Raw genomic sequence first — 25280 nt, 5'->3', positions numbered from 1 at the left:
TTTGATCCACATAGATGTTGCCCCAGAAAGGTTAAAATAATTTACTGTAAGTACTTAGTGATGAAGTTCAGATTTCGACTCGGGCAGTCTGGTATTCCTGGGGTCCATACTCTACTGGCAAAAAGTGATCTGGACGTAGTTGTCACATAGGTAAACCTTAGACTTGCCATCGTTCAGACTAGAACCCACTAGATAATTCTGACCAGACAATTGGATACTTCATTCTGCTCTCATTGCCAGACCTCCCTTGTAAGATTGACATCCATGAAGTCAGACTTTGTTATCTATCTCTGTATTTTGAACCACAGTTAGCTCAGACACACAAGGCAAGACGTTTGGCAATATAGTTGAATAAATGAATAGGATATTTATAAATTAATTTTGTAGTAGTGTTTTTTTTTTTTGTCATATGTAAGAGGTTAAGGTAACATCGCTATGGTTACCGATATTATTCTACGTGTCTTTAGAATCTCTATCCTGCTAGAGTGGTAGCAAAAACAATTTTAGTCAACTTGGGGTTTCCTATGCTTTTTATATACATTGTAGCTATGTTTGGAGGGGGGGTGAATTGGAGGCCCTAACCAGGTGAAATGGACCCTGGGTACTCTTCCCAGATTCCTTTATCAGCACAGAGATATCTATTCCCCCAGCTGAGGAGAGTGTTGTCTCTGGAGAGCTCACAGCTTCATTCCACCCTGAAACTTGACCTTGGCTTAAAAGAGGTGCCCTAGGTTATAGCCCTTTCCTGGAAGCAAGACATATCCAATGATGATTGAAATGGGAGTACAAAGGCTCACCCCCTAGCCTCAATATGGGACAATTCTGAGAGTCTCTCCCAGCCCAGAGCTCCCTAAAGAATTATCTGAGACCTCAGTTATAACTGCATTGCTCTTTAGCTCCATCCCTGCCCAAATCTGCTTCATTTAGGTCTTTGCCTGTGCTCCCAAATATATTTCCAAACAAATTTCAGCACACAATTCTCTCTTTCAAGGGACCTGACCTAAGGTGGTAGGTATTAGGAGCAGTTCTAGGAAGCAGACTCCGAAATGAAGTTTGGGAGCTAGACTACTGTACCAAAGACCCAGACATAGGTGGGAATACAAGCAATCGCTGTATACCGTGACTGTGCTAGTGTTAACGTGTTCACCGCAGATGAGATGGAGATACGATCTCTGTGGAAGGGAATGCATTAGCTGGTACTATTTCTCAGGCATTTGGGAGATACAGGGGGAGAATTCTACTTATAAGGTCCAGGGAATCAGATTGCTGTTGGGAGCTCTGGATGCATTGCAGAAAACTGAGTGATTCATCACCAACTGAAGATGAAGTGTGAAACTCAGAAGGCCTCCTTACCTCTGTATGATGAGACCTTCATTTCTTGTATTCAGGAGCCAGGAAAACCTGGTGATGAGGATAGGTCTGTAGCAGAGTTCTAGGTATGGTCTAATATTCAACTCTGGCAAATATGCCAGGCCAAGGTCAAGGCCTTGACTAGAAATGCATGACATGTTGAGACTTGATATGAAGACATCTAATTTGATGTACTCAAGAACCTTGAAAACTTGGATTCCTCTAAAACTTTGTGCCTGCAGAACTGGCCTTCTCATTTCTATTAGAGGACCGTGCTCCCTTTGGCTTGAAGACATTTCAGTAGCCTCTAGCTTGTAAGACAACATGCACCCTACCTGCCATAGTGTCCACCACTACTTCCCTTCCTAGACACCAAATCAGGACCAACTTATAGTATAATCCACCTGGGGAAATGCTATCCTGCTAAGGAAAGAAAGAGGCTAATGTTGCGACATGGCCCAGCCAGTAGGTACCTGCAGGAGCTATGAGAGTAAATATAGACATGATCCACGGAGCACTGGACTGAAAAACTGATCAGTATAGGAATATTTTCCCAGGACACAGAATTTATCACCTGACCAGAAGCCAGGGAGACTGCACTAATATACTGCTAGGATGGCTTTTATGAGTTTGAAAAAAAGAAATGGCCTATACAAAATGAAATACAAGTATCAGAATTTCTGTGGAAGATAATGGAGTAATAATGTATCCAAGGCTTAGAGGAGTGAATACACTTGATGTAGCTTGGATATTCCAAGGAAGGCTGGAGACCCTACCAGCTAACTATGTTCTATGGGAGGATTTGAAATACCTCTCATTTATCAAAGTGATGAGGAATATGATGGTAAGGGGGTACTCATATTATTGGGAAGTTCAGTAGTGGCCATGCTCTGTATGCTAGGGCTAATGATAGGAGATGTTGTATATCTTGGCTTCTTAATAGAAAAGGGGATTATAGGATTCCAAAATAATAGAGACCAAGTAATAAAGCTTAACCTCTGAATGAATGAGGGCTTAATTTTTGTAATGAGAGTCAAGGTTGAGTAGCAGTGAAGAAGCCTGACATGCAGAGAGTTAGGTTGTTAACAAAGTACATCCTAGCAGGGAGATAGATGGGTGGCCAATAATGATACTGCTTAATCTATGTTATCAAAAGAAATCATGGATGGATGATCAGGAGGCTGAGGGCAGCTATGCCAAAGAAAGTCATGGTTCCTCTCCCAGTTTCTGGACCTATAATCCTCATATTTTTTCCTTGGCCTGTGGGGATAAGAAATACCTTAACACAAAATGTATAAGGCCAAAGAGAAATTTTTGAAATGGTCCCTGTCCCTACTCCACACCACTACCCCAGCTAAGAGGTATATAAAAGGCAGTGTCACATACCAGGAGAAATGGAAGATATTAATGTCACCTTTAAAGACTTAAAGTGTGCATTATATCCAGACTTTATCCATCAGCTGGGCCCAACAGAAACCAGATAGGTCCTGGTGGATAAGAGTAGACTACTTCAAACTTAACTAAGTGACATTCCCAATTGCAGTTGCTGGGCCAGGTCCGTGACTTTGCTATAGTAGATTAACACAGCCTCAGTACATTGTATGAAGTGATCAATATGGTGAACATATATTTTTTTTCCACCCTTATCAGGAAGTAGGTTCAGATGCAATTTGCGTTGATGTGGGACAAAAACAAAAATAGTATACATTTATTATGTTTTCCCAGGGATAATTAATCCTCCCTGCTTTTGTTATAATATAGTCCAAAGGGATTGGACCATTTGGATATCTGCAGAACCTAGTCTACTGTATTGATGAGATAATGTTAATTGGACTGATAGAGCAAATTGGACTGATAAATAGCAGATATTTGAAGTTCTTTGTAATTTACATGTGCTCCAGAGGATGAGAGATAAATTATACCATATTTCAAGATGTGGTAGGCCACATCAGTAAAGCTGTAGGGATCTAATGGTCTAGAATATGCTGTGAAATCCCTTGTGAAGAAGAGGACAAAGTATTGCATCTTGCATCCTCTACCACTGAGAAAGAAGCACAAACTTGGTAGGCTTCTGTTGCCACCACATTTGGAGATGTTGTTCTTACCTATTTACTGGATCTGACCTTAGCTGTGCCAAAATGCTTGCAGTGAAGGATGTATAATGCCTTTAATCCTTGATGTCATCTATCACAGACATGCATCATCCGGTCTGGTTCTTACTTACCATTTTCTATGTGACTGTGAATATGCCCTCATTCCCACCTGCAACTGCCTTGTTTGGGGATGTCCTAAGAAAGCACATGAGAATTATTCTGCTTTTTCTGTGCCATGCCAGAACATGAGAACCCATAAAGCAGTCTCTTGTTTTGTATACCTACGAGCACCTACACTGTGAAACCATTCTCATTCTTTTTATCTCTTTGATTTTGCTGCCTGTCTGCTGCTTCTGAGTTTCCTAATATTGGGCACACTCTTGGGGGCCAGTTGGCCCCTATGATTAGTATCAATTCACTTCTTTCTTCTCAGCACTTCCTTTTTCTTCCCTTCTCTCTTGTCCAGGGAGAAGATATCAACTACTGGGGCAGGTGTTAGTGGATGAACTCACTTCTCAAATCCCCAGAATGACTAAAATAAGCTTTTCAACTCCCTTAGGGTAAAGATTTTTGAAATAGAAGAATGAGTGGTCTTTATCACCTTTACTTTTGGTCTGGCTATATGCCTCCTCTGAGATAATAAATGAAGAAGGCTTAGGTAAAAGGGTAAAAGATAGGCTACAGAAGAAAATACCCTTAAATATCTGTAAAAGCCAGTTCAGATATTTCAAAAATATAATCACACTATATCTAGCACTTTCTTGCAGTGAATATCTACTTGCCCTACACAATTCTTTTAGGGCAACATTGATCTCTCTTTCTTATTAAATCTAGGATCTAATATGCTGGTCTATGTGTATTAATGATTTTTGTTTTTATTATTGAAGTTGTTAACTATAGCCAACACACCAGATAATAAAATGGTCAATTTGAAATACAAATACTGACATTAGATTCTTGAAACTTAACATTAACCATATCAGCTATACAGATGGGAATTTGCAGTCCTATCTTCAGAGTTGACTGACTTAGGCTTTCTTTTATATTTTAAAACTTACAAGCATCTTTCTTAGTATCCACAAGAATCTATTTATAATGTTCACACACTTCAATGATTCACTGTAGTCTACATTTCTAAGTAAATATCTCACTTCCTGGTTAGATAATGAGATTTCATGAATGAAGCTGGTATTATGAATGAAAGGATTGCCAAGAAGAGGAAACCAAATCCAGAATTCAAGTACACCTTGCTTCTTCCGCTTGTCCCTGCTTTGAGTAAGGAAAGTGCTGAGGAGGTCTGAGCTAGCAACATTTTGGCTTGAGTGAACACTTGACTAATAGGAATCACTCTGTTCAACCATGTTAATTGTTAAGAAAGTGCACGTAAAACTAACAGTGATGTACCATGTCATGACTCTTAAATTGTCAAAGATAAATACAAAAATGATTTCTATGGGTTTAAGAAATGGACATTTTTCACTTAACAGGTGTGACTATAAATTGGCCTGCTTTTTCAGAAAGGCAATTTGATAATTTTGGACAGGGGCCTCAAAATATTTGTTTTCCCTTTGATTTAGTAATTTCATATTCAGGGACTTATCCTACAAAAATTGTCAGAGATTAAGCAAAGATTTATGTACAACAATGCCTATTAAATATTTATTTGTAATATTCAAAAATTAGAACCAACCCAGTACTGATAATAGACTATGGTCAACCAAATGATATCATCATTGTACTATGGAATAAAATGCATCGATTTAATTTTTGAAAACATTCAATGACATAGAAGATACTTATTATATTAAATGAAAATTATCATATTTACAGAGTCATCAGAATTTCATAAGAAAGGAATAATCTCTCTGGGTGTGAAAAAATTCCAGGAGGAACCAACCATGCCAACACTTTGATCTTGGACTTCTAGCCTCCAGAACTATGAGACAATACATTGCCATTGTTTAAGGAAAAAAATAATTCCAGTATGAAAATACATCAAAGTGTGATCAATGTTTTTCTTGGGGTAGCACAGTCAAGGGGAATTTTCCCTTTTTCTTTGTAATTTCTGTACTTTCAAGGCTGTCCACATTGGCTATGTGTTACTTACCATTGTGAAGGAATAATAGAAGTATTCTCATACAAGGGATATTTGTCTTCGGAGACAACATTGGTTCCCTTCGTGGGATGAGGAAGAAAGCATTCTGTATGCACATAGTGCCCTGCAATGATGGACGTACATGAAGTTTATTCCCACAAAGTGTCTCACCATTCTCTGTTTTCTATTCTCAAAATCTCAGTCTGGGGTTTCTTTGGCATGCACTTATTACAAGCACAGCATTAAAAGCTCAATCTCTTCCTTCGCAGGGTGCCAATGGGAATTGCTTTCTTTTGTTATTCCTTGATGATTACTTCCTAAAATGCTTCCCTCATAACTATGCATAATTTGGAACTTCATTCTCTTCTTAGAAACAGCCAACACGTTAAGCTCTAAGCAAAGCATAGAATTTTGTGGCCCATAGTCTTTGTCAACTGCTGAGACATGAATTTTGACTTATAACCAGGGGGATATTTAGGAGAAAGGAATTCAAACATCCTTGTGGGGAAGGAGAAAATGTCAATTTCTAGACAAATAACAATAGCAAGGTGCTAGTTTCCATGTCTACTGAATGAGAAAAGAAATCATGAGTTGGTATGAATAGAAACTCATTCAGTGAGAAGTACAATGGGAGGTTGCAATGTTTAGTATTTCTCCAGGGAAATTGTTTTCTTCATCTGACCCTATATGCCCCTTTTATTTTGATCCACTCCTTCCAAGATTTCTCCCAGAACAGGCTTTGCATAGTGCAATGTAGAAAATAAATGAAAACAAATAAAATGCTGTAAAATAGCCATATGTGTTTTAGGAATAACTAAAAAGAGATTTTTCTCCCTTTTCCTTCTTCCTTTGACCCTCCATTCCTTTTTTTCTTGTTCTTATTCTTACTTTATTGCTCTCTCTCTCTCTCTCTCTTTGCTTCCTGATTTAGGTTGTTACACAAAGCCTGATCCTATCTGTTTCTTTGTAGGTAAGATTACACAAAATCAGAGTTTTAAAAATGGTATTTTAACATACACAAGCCATAACTGTTGTGATGGGAATATGCTCTCCTGTGTGAGATCGCATCTTCGTTTGGGATTCAACTTGTGATGTCTTTGCTTGGTTAAGGATATTGACAATAAGAGTGCCTTTCCTAATTTTTAGACTTTGAGATGCCTAGTGGCTGTTTTTGAATGATTTACTCACCATGGATTTAAAACCAGGGAATGTCTTGTTTCTTGTTTCTTTCAATAATTTTTACCAAACATCTGCTAAGAGCTCCCAGGGGTATATTTTGCAGAGGACTGAAAAATGACTGCTGGTAACGCTAAGAGCCTGCTACTTTCAGAATACGTAACACAGCTAATATGCATTACGATTTCATAAATCCATGAATGGATATTATATGGAGATTGCAGACCAGCTGTTCCTTCCTAAAATAAGCTGGAGGAACAGGGCTGCAGCTAGAGGGATTCGGGTTCAATATAAGGACCTGGAAGAAGTTGCTAGGGAGATTTTTGAATCCCCTAGGAGGATCCTTACTTAGAATGTTGAATGTTGTCAGCTCTGGCCTGTGATTTCCAAGTCTTGCAAGTTAAAAAAAGAACAAAATATCGACTTGGATTTTAAACTTAGATGGAAATCATTTTATTCACTGGAACAGGTTCTCAAACAGTACTGAAAATAAGGAGAAAATTTCCAATCAAAATTTCTGGAGTTAAAATAGGCCCTGTTCACCCTCTCTTTCTCTGTCTCAACATAGCGAAAAATGAATCCTCACAGACTACAGAAGCAAATTCAGGTCTTGTACCAAACCCCACATGACAGCTTTCTCACTGGGACTCCCAACAAACTCCCTGCCCATTACCCTGCCAACCAGGATAGTCCTGCCATAAAACTGAAGCTACACGGATCCTTCCATTTGTTCTATATTCTAATGTTGAATGCTGTCTTGTTTAGTGTCTCATTTAATCTTCTCAACAACCCTACAAAACAGGCATAATTATGCCCATTTCCCAATAAGAAAAGAATTGAGGGGTAACCTATGCAAGGTTACCCACTTCTTAAGTGGCAAAGCCCAGAAAAACCAAGTGTTTTGGATGCTAGTTAAGGGTTATTTGTACTACAGCTCAGCAATTTTGATGCCCTCATCATTTTTTTTTTTTTTTCAGAGGTGTTCCATCTCCTAACAGTGTGGTTTATTCCTTTGAAATGACCTTGGATATCCACTCTTCTAGGAAATTGCAAGGGAAATACTCAGGCTGGAGCTTTCCAGAAAGTACCCTTGATGTGCACGTTCTGACCTAGTCATTCACTATAAGCATCAGTGGTCTGGCTTTTCCACTCACCAACTGTGTGGCAAGTTATTTAACATATCTCAGTGTCCTCATCTGTATAAATGAATATAATAATGCACCTACCTCAAAAGGCTGTTGTGAGGGAAAATTGAATTCATGTATGCAAGGTCTTTCGAACAATCTTTGCTTGGAATGTAATAAGTGGTGTGCAAATGTTGGTTAATATTACAAATTAGCCATCACCTCCAGACTCCAAGCTTGACTTTCCAGGTGACAGCAGAATAATTAACTAATCTTATAAAGTCATCTATAAACATATCTCTTTTTAAGGCATTGAAAGAATGTAGGGATGAATAAAAAAAATAGTGTCTGCCACCAGGAGACATGTTATTCAGTGGCAGGGATGTGGAGTATAGGTACATTTCTATAGTCCAAGGCACAATAAATAAGGTAAGATCAGAGCACAAAGGAAGGAGATATTCCTAGCAGCTGGGAAGATATGATAAGATTTCTAGGAGTGGTGGGACTTTGAATATCTTGTTTGCCTTACATTTCCACAGGCCCTGGCTTGGTGCCTACTACATAGAAGGTGCTCAGTGGTTAAGTGTGAAGTGACTGAGTATGGCATGTGGGGGTCAAGAGTATGGGAGAGCATCCTGGAGGGCAAACAGTATAAACCACACATGGAGCCATGGAAAGGATCCATTTAGGAAGTTAGTGGCTGGTGAATTCATGAGTTGAGATAAGTGAATAAAGAAATTATAAAGGTAGGTTTAGTCCTAGATATTGGATAGTCTTACATGGCATTCTACAGATTTAAATTTTATTTTGTACCAATGGAGGCAAACAGAACATCAGAGAATTCCAAGAAAGACCTGGCATGATTGGATATGGACTGCAGAACCATGCCGTTTATGGTTCCAAGGAATGTTAGAACTGATGGTCTGGTATCCAAATACTAACAGGAATACAGCTATTCTTCTCATAAGGTTGCCAAGGGAAATATCCATGTGGGGGGGGTCAAAGGTAAGAAAAAGCAAAATAATATTTTATTATTAGTTGGACTGTTTGTCCTCAACTCTAGAGAACTCTATCTAGTAAGATGGGCTTAGAAGGTGGTATATAGACTAGAAGCCAGAGGAGCTTCTTTTTTATCCCTAGGTCTAGACCCTAACCTGGGCACTGTGCTCTTCCTGGCCTTAAAGAAGGACAGACTTTTGAGATTGGTGGACTGAAATGAGTATGAAAGGGAAGTGATGAGCAGGACATTAGGCTGACTCAGTCTCCCCTATGTGGGAGAAGTCCTGTACCATTTTGCCATTCTAGATCCATAAAAGGAGAAAGCAAAAGAAAGAGCCATACCCATGGGTCCGATTATTAATCCACAGTGACCTTGCTCAATAGTAAATGTGGCCTAGGCACATGCCTGGGATCTGACTCATTGAGTGTTCCTCCCCCTCCAGGGAAGAAAAAGAAGGCACAGGGGAAAGTAGCTGTTTGTATTTTCAGAGGCCTCCCTGGAAGGTGATATAAAGAGGAGAACCATTAGAAGCAGAGAGAATCTGAGCTAGGTCAATGTCCATGAGACTAGAAAATGAGTGAGTTCAAAGACATTGAAGATGCTGATGTTTTGGAGAGGAAGTTGCAAGGTTCTTGAAACTGATTCCCAGTTTCCTATCTCCCGCTGACTGGGAGGATGATGGTGCCTCTACCCTTAACTGAGATAAACAATAAAGAGGCCAAGTGGTTTCTGTTCTTTTCTAGTTTTCATGTAGCCTTCAAACAAAACACATCTGCTTCTATCCTGAGGCTAAGCAGAACTATAAGTTAATTAACAAGTAATATTACAGTGTTAGGAAAAAGGGTAGGATCAAAACCACCTTTCTTCTTTTCCTAGAGAATAAAGAATAGATAGGCAGCATTCTTCAGGAGGGAGGTAGACTCAGGATGCTAGAACAAATGGCTGCTTGTTTCACATTTTTTTGCATGTCTCAGAGGATCTCAGAAAACATCTAAGAGGTGCTGAAAGCTTTTAGAAGGATTATGTCAAAAAGAAAAGTTGCGAAAGAAAGCAGTCACAGAAATTACTCTCTGAGCAACATTTTCATAGTTGAGCAGAGAGCTTTTGCTCTGGGAATTGTTTAAGTATATTACAGAGAAGAGATTCCTCTTAAAAGCCAACACTTGTATTTTCAAAAAAAGAAGAGGAGCAACATGATGATTCTAAGCTCAGGAAGAAAAATACATTGTGTATCTTACCATTTGTTCTAGAATCACAGAAGAGGGCTGCTGATGGGTTCAGGATAAACAAATGAGATTAGAAATGCTGAAATGTAGTTGACAGTGTGTGACAGAGAAGGGACACAAACTCAGTGACTGCTAACAAATCATGTAATTTCAGAGAATATTATAGTTAATGAGGGTCAACTCCAGGCATAGATTAGAAAGGCTTATGGGCTGTATACGTAGGCAACCACACAAGCAAGAGTAGACAATGGCCAAGATCCAAGGTGGTAGTTTGAGCCAAGGGGAGTCGGATAGTGGTGGTAAAAGTAGAGCTGCAACTTTGGTCAGTGCCTGGGAAAAATTTTAAGAACCCAGAATAGAAGCAGGAAGAAGGGCCATGGTAAGTGAGAATGTTTTCATTTGGGTTCTTGTTAGGACAAGAGCCAGTTTTCAAAATGGGTTACCTTGGGCCCTTATAAAATAATGAGTGAGCTCTTCATGTATGTATATAGAATGATCTGATATTAAGCAAAAGAAATACAGAGTATTCGGTATGGTATGCTAGCAGTAGTGCAAAATCAAAAGTGTGTGGCTTAGAACTTCAGAAAGAATTTACAGGAATCTCTAATAGTGGTTGCTTGGTTAGTGGGTGTGGTTGTGATGAGAAAAAAAAAGAGTGGTAGAAGGAAGACTTTAACTTATACCTACAAATTGTTATATGACCTATGAAAAAAATTAAGGATACACATTTTAAGAGTATGTTGCTTGGGATTTTCATGTGAGAGTCAATGGGATTGTATGTTTTGGAAAAGGTAGAGAATGAGGTGAGCAGTCATCTCACATCATGGAAGGAAATATTTTATCTTAACAAGTTGTTTCAAATATGCATCATCCATAATTTGTACTTAATGTGTAACCTTAAGCCTTGAACATAAAATCAAAAGTATGATGTGCAGCTAGATTAGAGACCCATTTCTTTGGAGAACATAAATCAGTCAAATCCTCTTGTTTTTGGGACTGTATGAATTTCTGATTCTTTTTTACTGTCTTTAGAGATGTGGTTAAAATTCAGGAGCAAACCTAGAGGATGAACAAACTTCTAGTATGAGAGACTCTGGAGTGAATTCCACGTGGCAATAGCTTTGTGATCAAGCTCATCTGAAATGCAGGTGTTTCTGTTTTGTTTTGTTTTCTAGTTGGTGTTAGCATTGTTTTGATTTAAAAACATCAACAAATCAACCTAACCCAACAAAACAAAACAAACCCAACAAAATAATCCAGAAAAGAGAAACAGAATTGATGGTGATGATAAGAAACACTACACTTTTACAGTTCTGCTCAGGACTAGTTTTGCTCAAAACATTTTTCCCTAAAGTTACAGCTGCTTACAATACCAATTTATGTTTCATTCAAAGCCTTTCTCCTGCTGATAGCTCTCAATTGTGGCGTGGGGAACAAGAATGGAAAGTGATTTTAGATTGAAGGTGCTTGGGTTCTTCCTATCAATGAAGTCCCATCCAGAGTAATTGAGGGATTGATTGGGTAAATTATGGAGGCTGCATTAATTGTAAATAGGTGTTGGGGTCCACTTTGGGAGAACTGGGAATTCTATTGGTGTTGGGGTCCACTTTGGGAGAACTGGGAATTCTAGATTTATATTTGAGCATTACGATCTCAAGACAATGCTAAAAATTATGGTCGATAAAAATGTTTTAACAGTGTAAAAATAAATACTTAGATAATTACAAAAAATATTAAAAATACGCATTTTTGGATTTAGCCTTGATTCTGGCACTTTTTCCTTTATATTCATCCTCTGCAATCTCAATGCCTTTATTCTCATCATCTCCAAAATGAGGAGATCGATGCTGCTTCATGACGCTACTAAAAGAAACAACTTAAGAAATGTTATATTGGGGCACCTGGGTGGTACGATTGGTTGAGTGTCTGACTCTTGCTTTTGGCTCAGGTCATGGTCTCAGGGTCTTGAGATCGAGCTGTACTTTGGGCTGCACGCTCAGTGGGGAGTCTGCTTCAAGATTCTCTTTCTCCTCCTCTGCCTCCCTCTCCCCCTGCTCATGCTCTTTCTCTCTCTCTTTCAATAAATAAATAAAATATTAAAAAAAGAAATGTTATTGAGTCATTCTGCATGGATGAAATGTTACAAGAGTAAAACATTATTTATATTTATGCAAAATGATCATTGACTGGATTTATTGATAAAACTCACATTCTTACCTGCTCTTTTGGATTACACTCCCTAAACACATCAATTGTTTACTTAACTGCCCTTTGTTTTTTTTGTTTGTTTGTTTTTGTTTTTTGTTTTGTTTTGTTTTTTTGCTTTGTTTTAAGATTTATTTTTTTAGTTGAGATGGAGAGCAAGCATGGAGTGGGGTCTGAGGAGGAAGGAGAGAAAGAATCCTTAAGCAGACTCCTTGCTGAGTGTGGAGCCCAACACAGGGCTTGATCTCAAGACCATGAGATCATGACCTGAGCCCAAATTGAGAGTCAGATGCTTAACTGACTGAGCCACCCAGGTGCCCTGACTTAGCTGCTTTTTTGGAGACATTCTGATTGACACTGAACCAACAGTGTTCCTTTCCTTGTTTATCTAAGTTCTTCTTTCCATTTTTAAACTTCTCTGCTTTGATCTAAAGTGATCTTAGAGCCTTTTTCCTCTTCTCAACTGTAACATAGATTCATGAAAAATAATTCTTTTCCAGCGATCCAGTCTTGTTTATAATAGTAAGTTCTTTAGAAATTTCCTAGCTCATGTTTCCAATGGGTTCATGATTAAATAGTAAGGTATTGGGGCTGAACTACCAAAGAACACTTTCTGAAGGAGAGTATCAAATGGTCAACAAACCAACAGATAGGGAGAGCTATTAAATACTTTGAAATTCCAACTATTTATCATTGGTGTTTTGGTAATTGTGATTTATTGAGGAGAGTTTCAATGCTCTGAGTTCATCAGGCTCCACTTCTGTACTTTGGGCCAGGCTCACTGCTTTTGTTTGTAATATAAATCATGTCTGGATACCAAAGACTCCAGATCTGCTAAGCTTTAAGCTTTTTGTTTTGTTTTGTTTTGTTTGTATTCTTTGTGTTTCCTTATTAGGGAATTTCGATGCTATGCTTGAATGCATACTATTTCCCTTAAAAGAAATATTTGATATAAAAGTTATTAGAAGGCAGATGAGCTTCAATTTCATGGCACTTATTCCCCTTCCCTGTTTTTAAACTTGTGTTGGTGTCATTTTGTCTGAACCAGAATCACCTAATTCAAAGGTTATTGTTTTTTTGAAATCTTGACAATAAGTAGTTCATTCTTATGCATGAGTACATAATCAAAAAATTGGCATACTAAATATTGCTTTGTGAAGTCTCAGGTTCTTCTCTCTTTCTCTTTTAAAAAAAAATGGGGGGGATGCCTGGGTGGTTCAGTGGTTCAGCGTCTGCCTTTGGTTCAGGTCATGATCCTAGGATCCTGGGATTGAGTCTCACATCAAGCTCCCTAGAGGGAGCCTGCTTTTCCCTCTGCCTATGTCTCCGCCTCTCTCTCTCTCCCTGTATCTCTCATGAATAAATATATAAGTAAATAAAATCTTTAAATATATATATTTTTTTAGAAAGAGAGAGAGCTCGAGCAAGGGCTCATTTCCTATTTTTTGATCAAACTATGTTTTTATGTGCATGTTCTTATGATAAAAATTATTTTAGTAGCTCTATTTTAATTATTTTATCATTTTTAAAGGATTTATTTATTTGAGAGAGAAAGGGAGAGAGTGCACTCTCGGGCAGTGGGAAAGGGCAGAGGGAGAGGGAGAGATAGCATCTCAAGCAGATTCCCTGCTGAGGGCAGAGCCCCAAGTGTGGCTCCATCCTACCACTCAGATCCTGACCTGAGCCATAATCAAGAGTCCACCACTTAACTGACTGAGCCACCCAGGCGCCCCTTTAATAACTCTATTTAAAATAAGATAAGGAGGGATATCTGGGTGGCTCAGTGGTTAAGCGTCTGCCTTCGGCTTAGGGAGTCCAGGTCTGGGGATCAAGTCCCACATCAGGCTCCCTGTGAGGAGCCTGCTTCTCCCTCTGCCTATGTCTCTGCCTCTCTCTCTGTGTCTCTCATGAATAAATAAATAAAATCTTAAAAAAAATAAAATAAAAAATAAGATAGGATAAGGAATCCGGCCCTTTCAATTCCCTTCTCTTGTTAGTTTTCTCCTTGGTACTTAACAGTTTATCACCATTTAACATTACACACACACACACACACACACACACACTATTAATTTATTTATCTTCATGTTCTGTTTCTCTTCAATGGTTTGTAAGTTACACATCAAAGATTTTTTTCCTTTTTGTCTGTTTTGCTCTTGGGTCTACTGTGTCTGTCACTTATAAAAACATAACAAATATTTGTTGAATGAACAAATATTTCCATACATAATTTCTACATAATATTTTTTCATTTAGCCTATTGCCAGAAAAGCAGCACCAATGCTTGCTTCTGACTTCACATTGTCTATACTATGAAACTGGAAATCTGTGGGCAGAATCACAATTCGGCAAAAATAAATCCTTAAAAAATAGTAATTATGTAAGGACTTAGTTTTGTCGTTGTTTAGTGTACACTAGACATGTTAAACCCTTATAAGTTTCTCTTTAGAAGGGGAATGAAGAAAAAACCCATAAGCAGACATTCAAATTAGCTAGAATACAAAAAATCAACCTTACTTTTCTGGTGAATAGGAAAGGAAGCATTTTTAAAAAAAAATGTGATTCCATGGGTATACAGTTTAATAATCTCACAAAACAAGTCTTCCTATTTTTTTCAGTTTTCATTAAAGAAGAGGAAGGAAATTTTCTGTTTTTTGACAACCATACTTCTTTATATCTTGCCTATGAAGTATGAGGAAAAAGTTTGTTTTTTACATGAGTTGAAATTTCCATAAATTTTACATTTTTTCAGGATCATTTGAGCTTTTTGAGTGCCAAGCACCCTTTCCCTTTCTCCTGTTAAATTAGAACGAACTCAGGAAGAAGAACATGTTGAGCAGCATTTTTTTTTTTCTTTCCAGCACATAAAAGTAAAAGTTGTTCAATGTTTCAAGCAGGATGGGGTTACTCTGTGAGGCATTTTCTTTCACAGAAAAACATGGCATCCCCTGTTCACAAGACTGGCGAGCAGAACAACAAAGAGAGCTAAAAAGGAAATTGTTAGGACTTAATAAAAATCTGAATGACCTTTCCTTCTTAGAGGAAAGGGTTACTGATCCAAAGCATACTATTGACAAGAACAAGAAAGAAAAATGAATACATGGGGTTAGAAAAGTAAATTTTGAGTCAGTTAAATGGAAGCCACCTGTTGTCCCCAATTTATAGTTTATAAAATAAATTCAAAGTGCTAGAAATCCCAGATTATAGAAAGCTATTTTTCTTGGCATTAAATGAACAGAAAGCAATAATTTCCCTTTCTGAAACACATGTCCCTCCATTCATTTTCTCATTCATTTCTTTATTCCAAGATCTCATCGTCTACTAGACAGATCAACCTGGAAATAATTACAGTGGTATGACAAATGTCCTTATAAAAGTGTGAGCAATGCACAGAGAAGGATTTGGTTAGCTCTGCCTGAGAATTTCGACTAGGCTTTTGTCAGAGAGTGACATTTGAACCATGTTTTAAAGAATAAGGGGGATTTTTCTAGCAGGACAACGTGGAAGGAACATATTGAACAAAAGGAAATGGCATTTTCAAAGCAATCAAGATGGAAAAGAGGAAATCAAAAACATGTAAGTCCTTGCCTTGTTCATAAAGAGACTTGCTAGGCCACTTTCCTGAATGCTAATATCAAATGTTCTTCTAACAATTATATACCTGCTTTTCATGTCCAGCCCAGCAGACTTCCCAATAAGCCAGATTTAGATGACTGACTCCAGAGTGTCAGGGAGACATATTTTCAATGGAAATCATTCACTTGAATCACTATGGTGAAGAAATGTGCTCACAGACTGGCCAGTTACATAGTCTTCACGTTCTACGAGCATTTCCAGGATACCTATTCATAATGATCAGTCCTCTTGTGGGTGAAATGCTGTTGTTTTCCCATTACTGGTGATGGAATGTCTTGATTAATATCTCTCACTTTTCTTCGTTCTACCTCCTGGGTGTTTTGGCCATGACTTCATGGGAATTCAATGGTTGCTTGGTAGAAATATTTGTGCAGTTAGGACAGCTCATATATTCTTTTGAAACAGATATTTGTTTGCTCCCTTCACTCCTTCTGGCTTCTGGCCTCCTTTCTTAACAGGCTTCACCTTCTTCCCATTCTCCCAAAAAGGAGTTAGGACTCATTCATGCCATGATCTTGGTATTCGTTTTTCTTAATCCTTATCATTTATTTACTCGCTATGGTGGATATTATAAACTTAAATAAATATTCCAAATCTAGTTGCTCTTGCTTAATACTTTAAGTAAATGTATAATCATTTGAGTCTTAAGGTTATAATAGAAGTATTTTATTGTGGGGAAATAATAATAATGCTTCCTATTTTTATGATAAAATGTTTTCTATTTTATGATAATATTGTATTTGACTTAATCCATCTTTATGAATTAGTGTAACACTGTGAAAAATTATAATATTTAATGAAATAGAATTTTAACCTTTACATGTAGCTTTTAGGTATATTGTTATATGTACGCAATAAAAAGGAAAAAAACCCACTATTATACAGAACCTTCTATTTTTGTTTATATTTACCACATCTACCCATAAATCATGTTAAGTGTTACTTATTCCCATAAACATTCATTTCTATAAGTAAATCATTTGTATTTTCACTTTTCTTACACATGCCTAAAATATTTGAAACAGAGTACAGCCACCATATTAGTTACCAACTTAGCACCCCCCCCCAAAAAAAGAAAGAAATTTTCTCAAAATACAAACATAAAAACTCTTAAAGTCTTTATATTTTTAAAACTACAGTTGACTCTTGAACAACATGGGGGTTAGGGGCACCAACCTGCCCACCTTCCACCAATGCAGTAAAAAATCTGCATATTGCTTTTGACTCCCCTAAAACTTAACTATGAATAGCTTCCTGTTGCCCAGAAACCTTACTGATAACATAAACAGTTAACACCTATTTTCTATGTTACAAGTATTGTAACTGTGTTCTTATGATACAGTAAGCTAGAGAAAAGAAAATGTTATTAGGAAAATCATAAAGAAGAGAAAATACATTTATGGTTCTGTATTGTATTTGTTGAAAAAAATTTGTATGTAAGTGGATCCATGTAGTTCAAACTTGTGTGTTCAACGGTCAACTAAAGTATGTGTCAATTACTTTACCTTTAGGATGAGGTGCTTAAGTGATCCTGTTTTGTATATATATTTGTATATATATTTAAACATAAATAAATATGATTGAGAGTCTGATTAGTTTTTAAATTAAGTGGCATTATTTAGGTGGAAAAATTGAACTACCCTGTAAGCACAACTTTTTGTAGACTTAATCTCATAGGTCATCATTTCCATGAAATCATTAATTTTTTTAAAAGATTTTATTTATTTATTCATGAGAGACACAGAGAGAGAGAGAGACAGAGACAGAGACAGAGACACAGGCAGAGGGAGAAGCAGGCTCCATGCAGGGAGCTCGACGTGGGACTCGATCCCAGGTCTCCAGGATCATGCCCTGGGCTGAAGACAACGCTAAACCACTGAGCCACCTAGGCTGCCCCTCATTAGTTTTTAATATTACATAATAGCACTTTGTACAGGCATCTTTTTAAGTGTTTTACATTTATTATCTTATCGAGTAATCAGAATGGCCCTATGAGGAACGCACTATGGACCATCCCTGTTTGTTGATATGGAAATAGAATCAGAGTGGTGAAGGTGAGGTGGGATAGCCAGGACAGCAATGACAGCCTCAGTTCTCTGCAGAATCTGTATTATTAAACACTGAACTTTATTGTTTTAAATAATTTGGAGTGTAGTTGGACTACTCCTTCTACTCAATTAGCTGTGTATTGGAGGAAAATTTAATGAGTAACAGAAAATTTTATATAGAATCATGACAGAAAACCGACAGTAATATTGTGTAGTAATACTTTACACTTATTAGTTATGTCCTTTTGTGCAAATCTAATTTCTCTGGTCATGGTTTCTTGATTTATAAAATAAGAATTATGATATATCTTTCACCAGGTGATTTTAAAGCTTCAATAAGATAATTTAAGATAAGTATTTATAATCTGCAAAGAAACTTCCATGAAACAAAAGTTATTACAAAACACAAGATATTTGCAACCTGTTTCTCCTGCACTTAAAATGTACATGTTTTTCTTGTTTCTTTTGATGTTGGTAGAAGTCAGTGAAAACCCTATAGCCATGTTAAGATGAAATGACTTTAAAAGCTTGTAGATCCTTAAGAGTTGCTAGGTCATTATTGAATTTGTATTTTGTAAAAGCAACTAGACTATAATAAATATTTTGACTTTGCCTTGGCTCAAATAATTGATTTGGTCCATTTCTCTTTATAAAACATCTTATTGTTATATACTTGATAGCTATAGAAATTTCGGAAGGTCTACCACCGGCAATTTCACCAGAAGGTGTTGTGGGGGTGTTGTGGGTGCAGTTCAAACAAAAATCTCATTCAAGCATTTATTTAGTGTCCAATATGTACCTGACCATTTTTTATAAGTATTGTGACATAAACATGAATAAAGGAAGTGAATTCCCTCAGGCATTAATCATGCTTGCAGACAGACATTTAAACTTTTTATAACACACAATGAGTGAAGTGTGATGATTGCTGGGTGTCTTCAGAGGAAAGAGGAGAATCTTTAAACCAGGCTTCTCAGAGGAGATGATACTTGATCTGAGATCGAGAGAAGAGTAAGACTTAGCTTGGTAGTGGTGGTATGGAAAAGATGTCTGTTGAAGGACTTAGCATACACAATAAAATGAAGATAAGAACTATCATGTTTATTTAAGGGACTGGAGTATTTAGTATGCCTGGAATTAGGGATTCAAAATAGGGAACAGGAAGAGACAAGGCAGATCTAGATCATCTGGAGCCCTGAACACTTACCTGGACTATTAAAACTTGATCATAATACCTCTGGGGACCATTGAAAAATGTATAACTGTTGCATTACCAGATTAAGATTTTGGAAATATCACTCTGATAGTACAGCAAAGGAAAGCCCCCGTCTAGGATTTGGGAGTGGAGAGAAGCCTTATTTGCCTATCTACATAGGCTATGATGAAAGCTTGGGAAGAGGAAGATGAAAAGGGACGTGAAAGATGGAATCTTTTTTATTTTTGTGACTGCTTGACTCAAGGTTCCTTCATTTCTAGTCTGGGTAATTGGGAATGGGTGGGATCATTAGCTAAGATAGGGAACACAAGAGGAGGGAAGTGGGCATGCTCAGGAAAATTTGTGTCTAGAACTTAAGGTAGCAGTTTGGGGTTTGGGATTTAGATATAGGTTTCAGTATTTTCTGGCATGTGAGACTGACCTGTATCTGGATAAGGAGAAGTGGTCTCCTCAAACATTAGATGCTCCTTACTTGGCCTTCTTTATCCTCAAGTGGACATTCCCCTTGAGTCACATCTCTGATCTCTCTAGAGAATTCACTATCAGTCATATTCTCTCTTGAAGATAGAATCAAGGCCATTGCCAAACAAGGCAACTCTTCTCTAATTCTAAAAGACTGATCTGGTCCTTGTGAAGTTGGCCAACCATGGACAGGGTCCTAGGTAAGAGGACTTTGGTCACTGATCTTAGCTGATACCATAACAGATTGAGGAACAGTTTAGATGTTACATAATTAATGTGAGGTAGGCATAAGGCAGAAGCAGAGTGCTGTGTTGACTCTAATTATAAACAGAGGTAATGCTATAATTTAGAAAGACGCATGTGGTGGCTTATGGAGTCACACCTCTGATGTGTTGATATACATAACACACTCAGAAAAGTGCCTGACATATCACAAAGACAATGCAAATGTTTGCTTGTATATCAAATTGCTTCTTTGTAAAAAGTAAGTGAGAAATCCCCTATGGAGATGGAGAGCTGAGGTTTTAATTTTCCTTCAGAGACGGAACGAAGTGAGGAATAAGGTTTCTAATCAATAGGAATTTTTCTGTTTGGTTTGATAGTTCCCTCATTCTCAGAAAGGACTTAAAGGTCTCTGCCTCAACAGATCTTAATCTTTCTTGATTAGCTGTGTCCAAAGCTTCCATGAGTGAGCAAGCAGGTAATGGGTTAGAAGTTTTGAGGGAAGAAGCAAAATTTAGAACAACTGCTAAAGAGCATGTAAAAGAGGAGTTTGGGTAGCTAGAGGGGCTCCTGGGGTTATTAATATATGAGCTAGGAAATTATTAATACTGGTTCTCATCAAGATCACTGGGTAGAATGCGTTAGCAGTGTTCAGCAGTCTGAAAGACAGAAAAAACAAGTTAGACAATTAAATTTACCCAGGTCTAAACTATTCCAGGACAGGTGAGGCAGAAAAAAACAAGAAAGCAAGAAAACAAGCGTTTAGGGAAAGAACAAGGAGGTGTTTATGTGAGAATCCTAAACAAATCAGCTGGAAATGAAAAGAAGTAAGTCTGGAAAATGCAGGTAATTAGGAAGCATTGATGGGTGTCACAGCCAGACCATCTGTATGAGGGCAAGAAATAGAAAGAGTTGGAATGATGAGTTTGTGGTGGGAGAGCGGCATATTAGAATTTAACTAACACTACGTGGGATTTCACAAAAATATAACCAAGATTTGTAGAAACTGATTGTGTGAAGATAGGAATCACTGAAATGGAGGAGGCCAAGAAGCACTTTGCCTAAGATAGTAGGATTGTCAGAATGGACATGGACGTCATCTAAGATGTTGGCAAGACTATGGGTCTACGCCCATCAAAGACCATAAATCTACTGCTAAATATCATTAGTGAATGTGGAGAAGGAAGTAAAATATAAGTAGATGACAGGGATGAGGAGTCCCAGAGAGATATAATTACTCTAGGGGATCAGATTCGTAAAGCTGTACAAGTAGCAATGGACAACAAGAAATTATTGAATAATTTCCACATGCTTCCTGATCTTCACGTCTGCTCTCTATTTTTAACCTTGTGGGAACATGGAGTTGGAGAATGTGTAGGCTCTACCTGAGTGGACCAAAAGCAAATGGGAAAAGTCTTAAGGAGAAAAAAAATTTATCTTAAGGAAAAATAGAGGGAAACGTGATCTTAGGGATGGTTTTAGGTAAAGGGAACCTTTTGTGAGCAAATTGAAGGTGATGATAGATAGAGAGTTTACACTTAAACGTGCATTCCAGAGAGTGTCCTTAAAAATATTGGCAAGGAGAGACTCAAAGCGATGATGAGTAGAACGAAATGGGGTTTGCATGAGAGTTTGGCAGGGAATGGAGTACAAAAAGACTTGAATTTTGGGTAGAAGCCAACAATGCCAGGGATGTGAGAGATGATGGCATTCAATGGTCTAAAGATTTAGAATGGAACTCTGATATATAATTGTTTTTGTGCCAATGGAACACTGGGCCCAAGGAAAGATCTTATTCTGTACGTGGTCTGATCAGCGATTTGCAGCCTTTGCTTATTATTACAAATCGAGCCTTGATAAAATGATCTTTTCTGACTTGGCAAAGCTCAAAATTGTGTATAAAGTGCAATGTACTTAGAACCCAATCAGGATGTTGTCACCAATCTCTTAAGACCCATTGGATCTAATGGGTTCAATATTTGCCAAATAGTTGGTAGTGCTCATCCATATTCATTTTCTCTTCTTCTGGCCACACATCCAGACTAAATTATCTAGACTTCCTATGGTTAGATCCACACCTAGCTCCTATGATTGAATTCTACCCAATAGGATTGGTGGGAATGATGTATATCACTTATGAACCTGCCCCACAAAACCTTCCCCAAGCCCCTTTTCCATAATACCTGTCTGAATCCAGAGATCTCTGAGGACCTGTGGGAATCACAAGATGGGAAGATCTTAGAGCAGAGTATATTTCCCTCACTGCCTCCAATGACCTATAATATAATGGGACAAAAAAAAATATGTATAGTGTTAAACTAGTAAGAATTAGAGATAATTTGTCATAGCAGTGGCTTTACCTATCTGATAGAGTATCTATGGAAGACATCACTGTGGTATGAGCTGATGGCAAACTCCATAGAGCTTGGAGCAAAGGGATATTTTTGCAGCAGGTGATTTTTTATTTGGGAGAGGAGACCCTAACTTGTTATTGTGACCTCATAGAGACTAAACATAGAGTTACTGTGCTATCTAAGCACAGTATCTCCAGCATCAATTCAGCCTCATCTGATTGGATGAGCCATGAAGTCAAATGTTTCCTTGGGAACTCTTTTATCAAATGGAAATTGAATTTACAGGTCAGGATCCAAGCATGTCCTGATGGCACAAAGTGGCTGATATACCCTCAATGCCTGTTTCAAACATACTGCTGCTTCTCTCTCAAAATACTATCATGGCCCTAAGAGCAGTTTCCTATGAACAAATGACGTGGAGAGAAAAAGAGCCTTGTTTAAGATGACTATGCTTCATGTGCTAGCACCAGCATTACAACCTGCTGCATGACTGGCCTTGAGGGACAATAGGGGAAGAGAAATCCTCTCAGTGGGTGGAATTTTGCATAATACTTATCATATTTAAAGTTTACAAGTAAATCAGCTCTTTGCAAAATATATCCTCTAAAGATGTGAATAGTCTTTAAATATTAATCAGATGATATTACTTGCTTGCTCAAAGTCCTTCTGTTGCTTACTATTTTACTTTGTATTATTTTATACCTTGGTCTACTAGGCCCTAAGTGGTATGTTCCCAGCTTTACACTAGAACTTCAATGTGGACTGCCCTTTATTTTGCTTCTCTAGCTAGTGACCTTATTTTAATTCCCAAGCATCAAACTCTTGGCCTTGCATGGACCTTCACCTCTGCTAACTGACAACTTGGCTGGCTTTCTCATCTTTCAGATTTTAACTTAAGTTTGGTCTCTTCAGATAGACTTTCACTAATCTTCCAACAGTTGAGCTTCCTCTGTGAGTTTACCTTTTCCAACTTTTCTTCTGCTTCTTTCTCTTTTCCTTCATAAAAGGTATCTGTATTTATGTAATTGCTTATATATTATTTTACTAAGGGGCACCTGGGTGGCTTAGTCAGTTAAGTGTCCAACTCTTGATTTTGGCTCAGGTCATGATCTCAGGAACGTGAGATGGAATCCTGCACCTGGCTCCATGCTCAGCAGGACTTTTGAGGATTTCTCCTCAAAATGGATTTTTGAGGTTTTCTCTCCCTCTGGACTCCTGCCATTTGGGCACATTCTCTAAATAAATAAAGAAAATAAATCTTTTTGAAAAAGTTGTCATCTTCATTGCACTGTATATTTGGCAAAAGTGAAGACCCCATTCATTTTGTTTACCATCAAATGTAGGACGCTTAGCACAATTCCTGGCTCATAGTATGTAGGTGAGAAACTTTTAGATGGATGTGGGTCCCTCAGTGGAGTACAATTGTACCAGGAGATTCAGTTGACTTATAAGCCATGGCAAAGAAGAAAACCAAGAAGCTGGTAGAACAAAATTAGTGATCCTCTGAGGAACGGAAAGAGGTAGGTATGATATAGATGTGGAGGCTGATGGAACAAAATAGGTCTTGTGGCTATTAGTGTTCAGCCAAAAGATGAACAAAAACTTGCCCATGACTTTCAGTGGTATCCTTTAAGAGACAGTCTGTTCCACTCTGACTGGCAGCTTACATTTCTTCCTTTCCTATTTTTTCTTTTTCTTTTCTCATTATTTTCTTTCCTTTTCATAAACAAAATAAAACAGAACAAAACAGACAAACAAAAATCTAATCTTCTAAGATTTGGGGCTAAAATATTGAGGACAATAAAGTCATTTATAGTGAATGAAATTTCCAGAAGATTCCTCATTCATTCATTAAAGAAAAACAGTGTCTACATTGCTGTTCATTAACCAAATAAAGATTAATTTCCCTCATGAAATATTTAAATTTTACTGCCAAATTACTGTAATGATGCTTTCCTCAGCTGAGACAATCTGGGAAATACAGCTTCTAATAAAAACTACTAAAAACATCAAGAGGGAAAATTCCAGATTTCCAACTGGAGTGCATCTCTAAAGATGATTAAACATTAATATCAAAGAAATACACACCCATATATAAAAAGCAGACCATCAAAGGTCACATTTTTGAAGGTAGAATATTAAGGAAACAGATATCCCTGTGGGTGACTGCATGTTACTGCTAACTTCAAAATACTCTTGGTTTCAGTTATTTTTTCAAGATGTCAAAAAATCCTGCAGTCATTCCAGTCATTTCATGCCTAAAGTTTTCCCCATAGAAATAAGATATTTTTCAGGAAAATGTTACGAAAGGAACGAAGGATGATTGTATTAAACATCTGCAGAAGATCTGTAAGATTAAACAAGACTTGGTTGTTTCATGATATGTTTATTCCTTTCTCCTTCTCGCTTGTAGAGTTTCTTGGAACACAAGCATTTTCTTTACTAAAAAAAAAAGAAAAAAATTCTCTGAAGTATATGTAACTTCAGAAATTATACCTATTTAAATAGTCAAATATGACTCCAAGAAAAAAGTATCTATCACTTAGACCAATAGTAGGGGCATTTGATAGTGTAATTAATTGAAAGCAACAAAAATAAACTAATATAACTAGTAAAGCAATTTATTAGGAAATCAGTGGTGGCTCATTAATTCTCCAAGAGGATCGGAGAACTGGTTTGGGCGATGCAACCAGGAACAATACCTCAAGTCATGCCCCAAACCTACACATAAACTATGACTATGAGACACAACCAGAGTAGCCAGCATCATCAACACCATTGTTGGGCACTTCTGCCCCTGAAAACTGATACAGGTGATAATTCTTCTGTATCTCCACCTCACCATCCAAGACAAACCACAATGGATTCTATGTGGACCATTTTCTCGTCTTCCTATCTCAAAATCCAAAATTCAGGAAAGGTGATTGTGATTAGAGAAACCTACGTCTTGCATCTGCTCCCTAGTTTTAAGGGAGGCTGACATTCTCCAAGTCTACATTGGAAGATAGTCTTTTCTATAATCTAGGCATATGTCTTGGCCAAAGAAAGGATGATTGGTTCACAGATAGCCTAA

The 25280-nt window shown here is 37.6% G+C and overlaps 1 long non-coding RNA gene across 4 annotated transcripts in view; it reads right to left on the bottom strand.

Moving 5' to 3' along the window:
- Positions 1-22345, bottom strand: part of LOC144296116 (uncharacterized) — a 58856-nt gene extending 36511 nt beyond the window's left edge. For 3 of the 4 annotated variants that reach the window (XR_013363274.1, XR_013363277.1, XR_013363276.1), the window contains exons 1-3: positions 22214-22345; positions 22037-22129; positions 5551-5662 (exon numbers count right to left, since the gene is read on the bottom strand). This is a non-coding gene — a long non-coding RNA (uncharacterized LOC144296116). Of the gene's footprint in view, positions 1-3574; positions 3639-5550; positions 5663-22036; positions 22130-22213 lie in introns of all 4 variants that reach the window. The other variant, XR_013363275.1, reaches the window with a different exon arrangement.
- Between the last annotated feature and the right edge of the window lie 2935 nt (positions 22346-25280).

The sequence above is a fragment of the Canis aureus genome, chromosome 24 (assembly GCF_053574225.1).
Source record: "Canis aureus isolate CA01 chromosome 24, VMU_Caureus_v.1.0, whole genome shotgun sequence".
NCBI lineage: Eukaryota > Metazoa > Chordata > Mammalia > Carnivora > Canidae > Canis > Canis aureus.
This window is presented reverse-complemented; position numbering and strand designations above follow the sequence as displayed.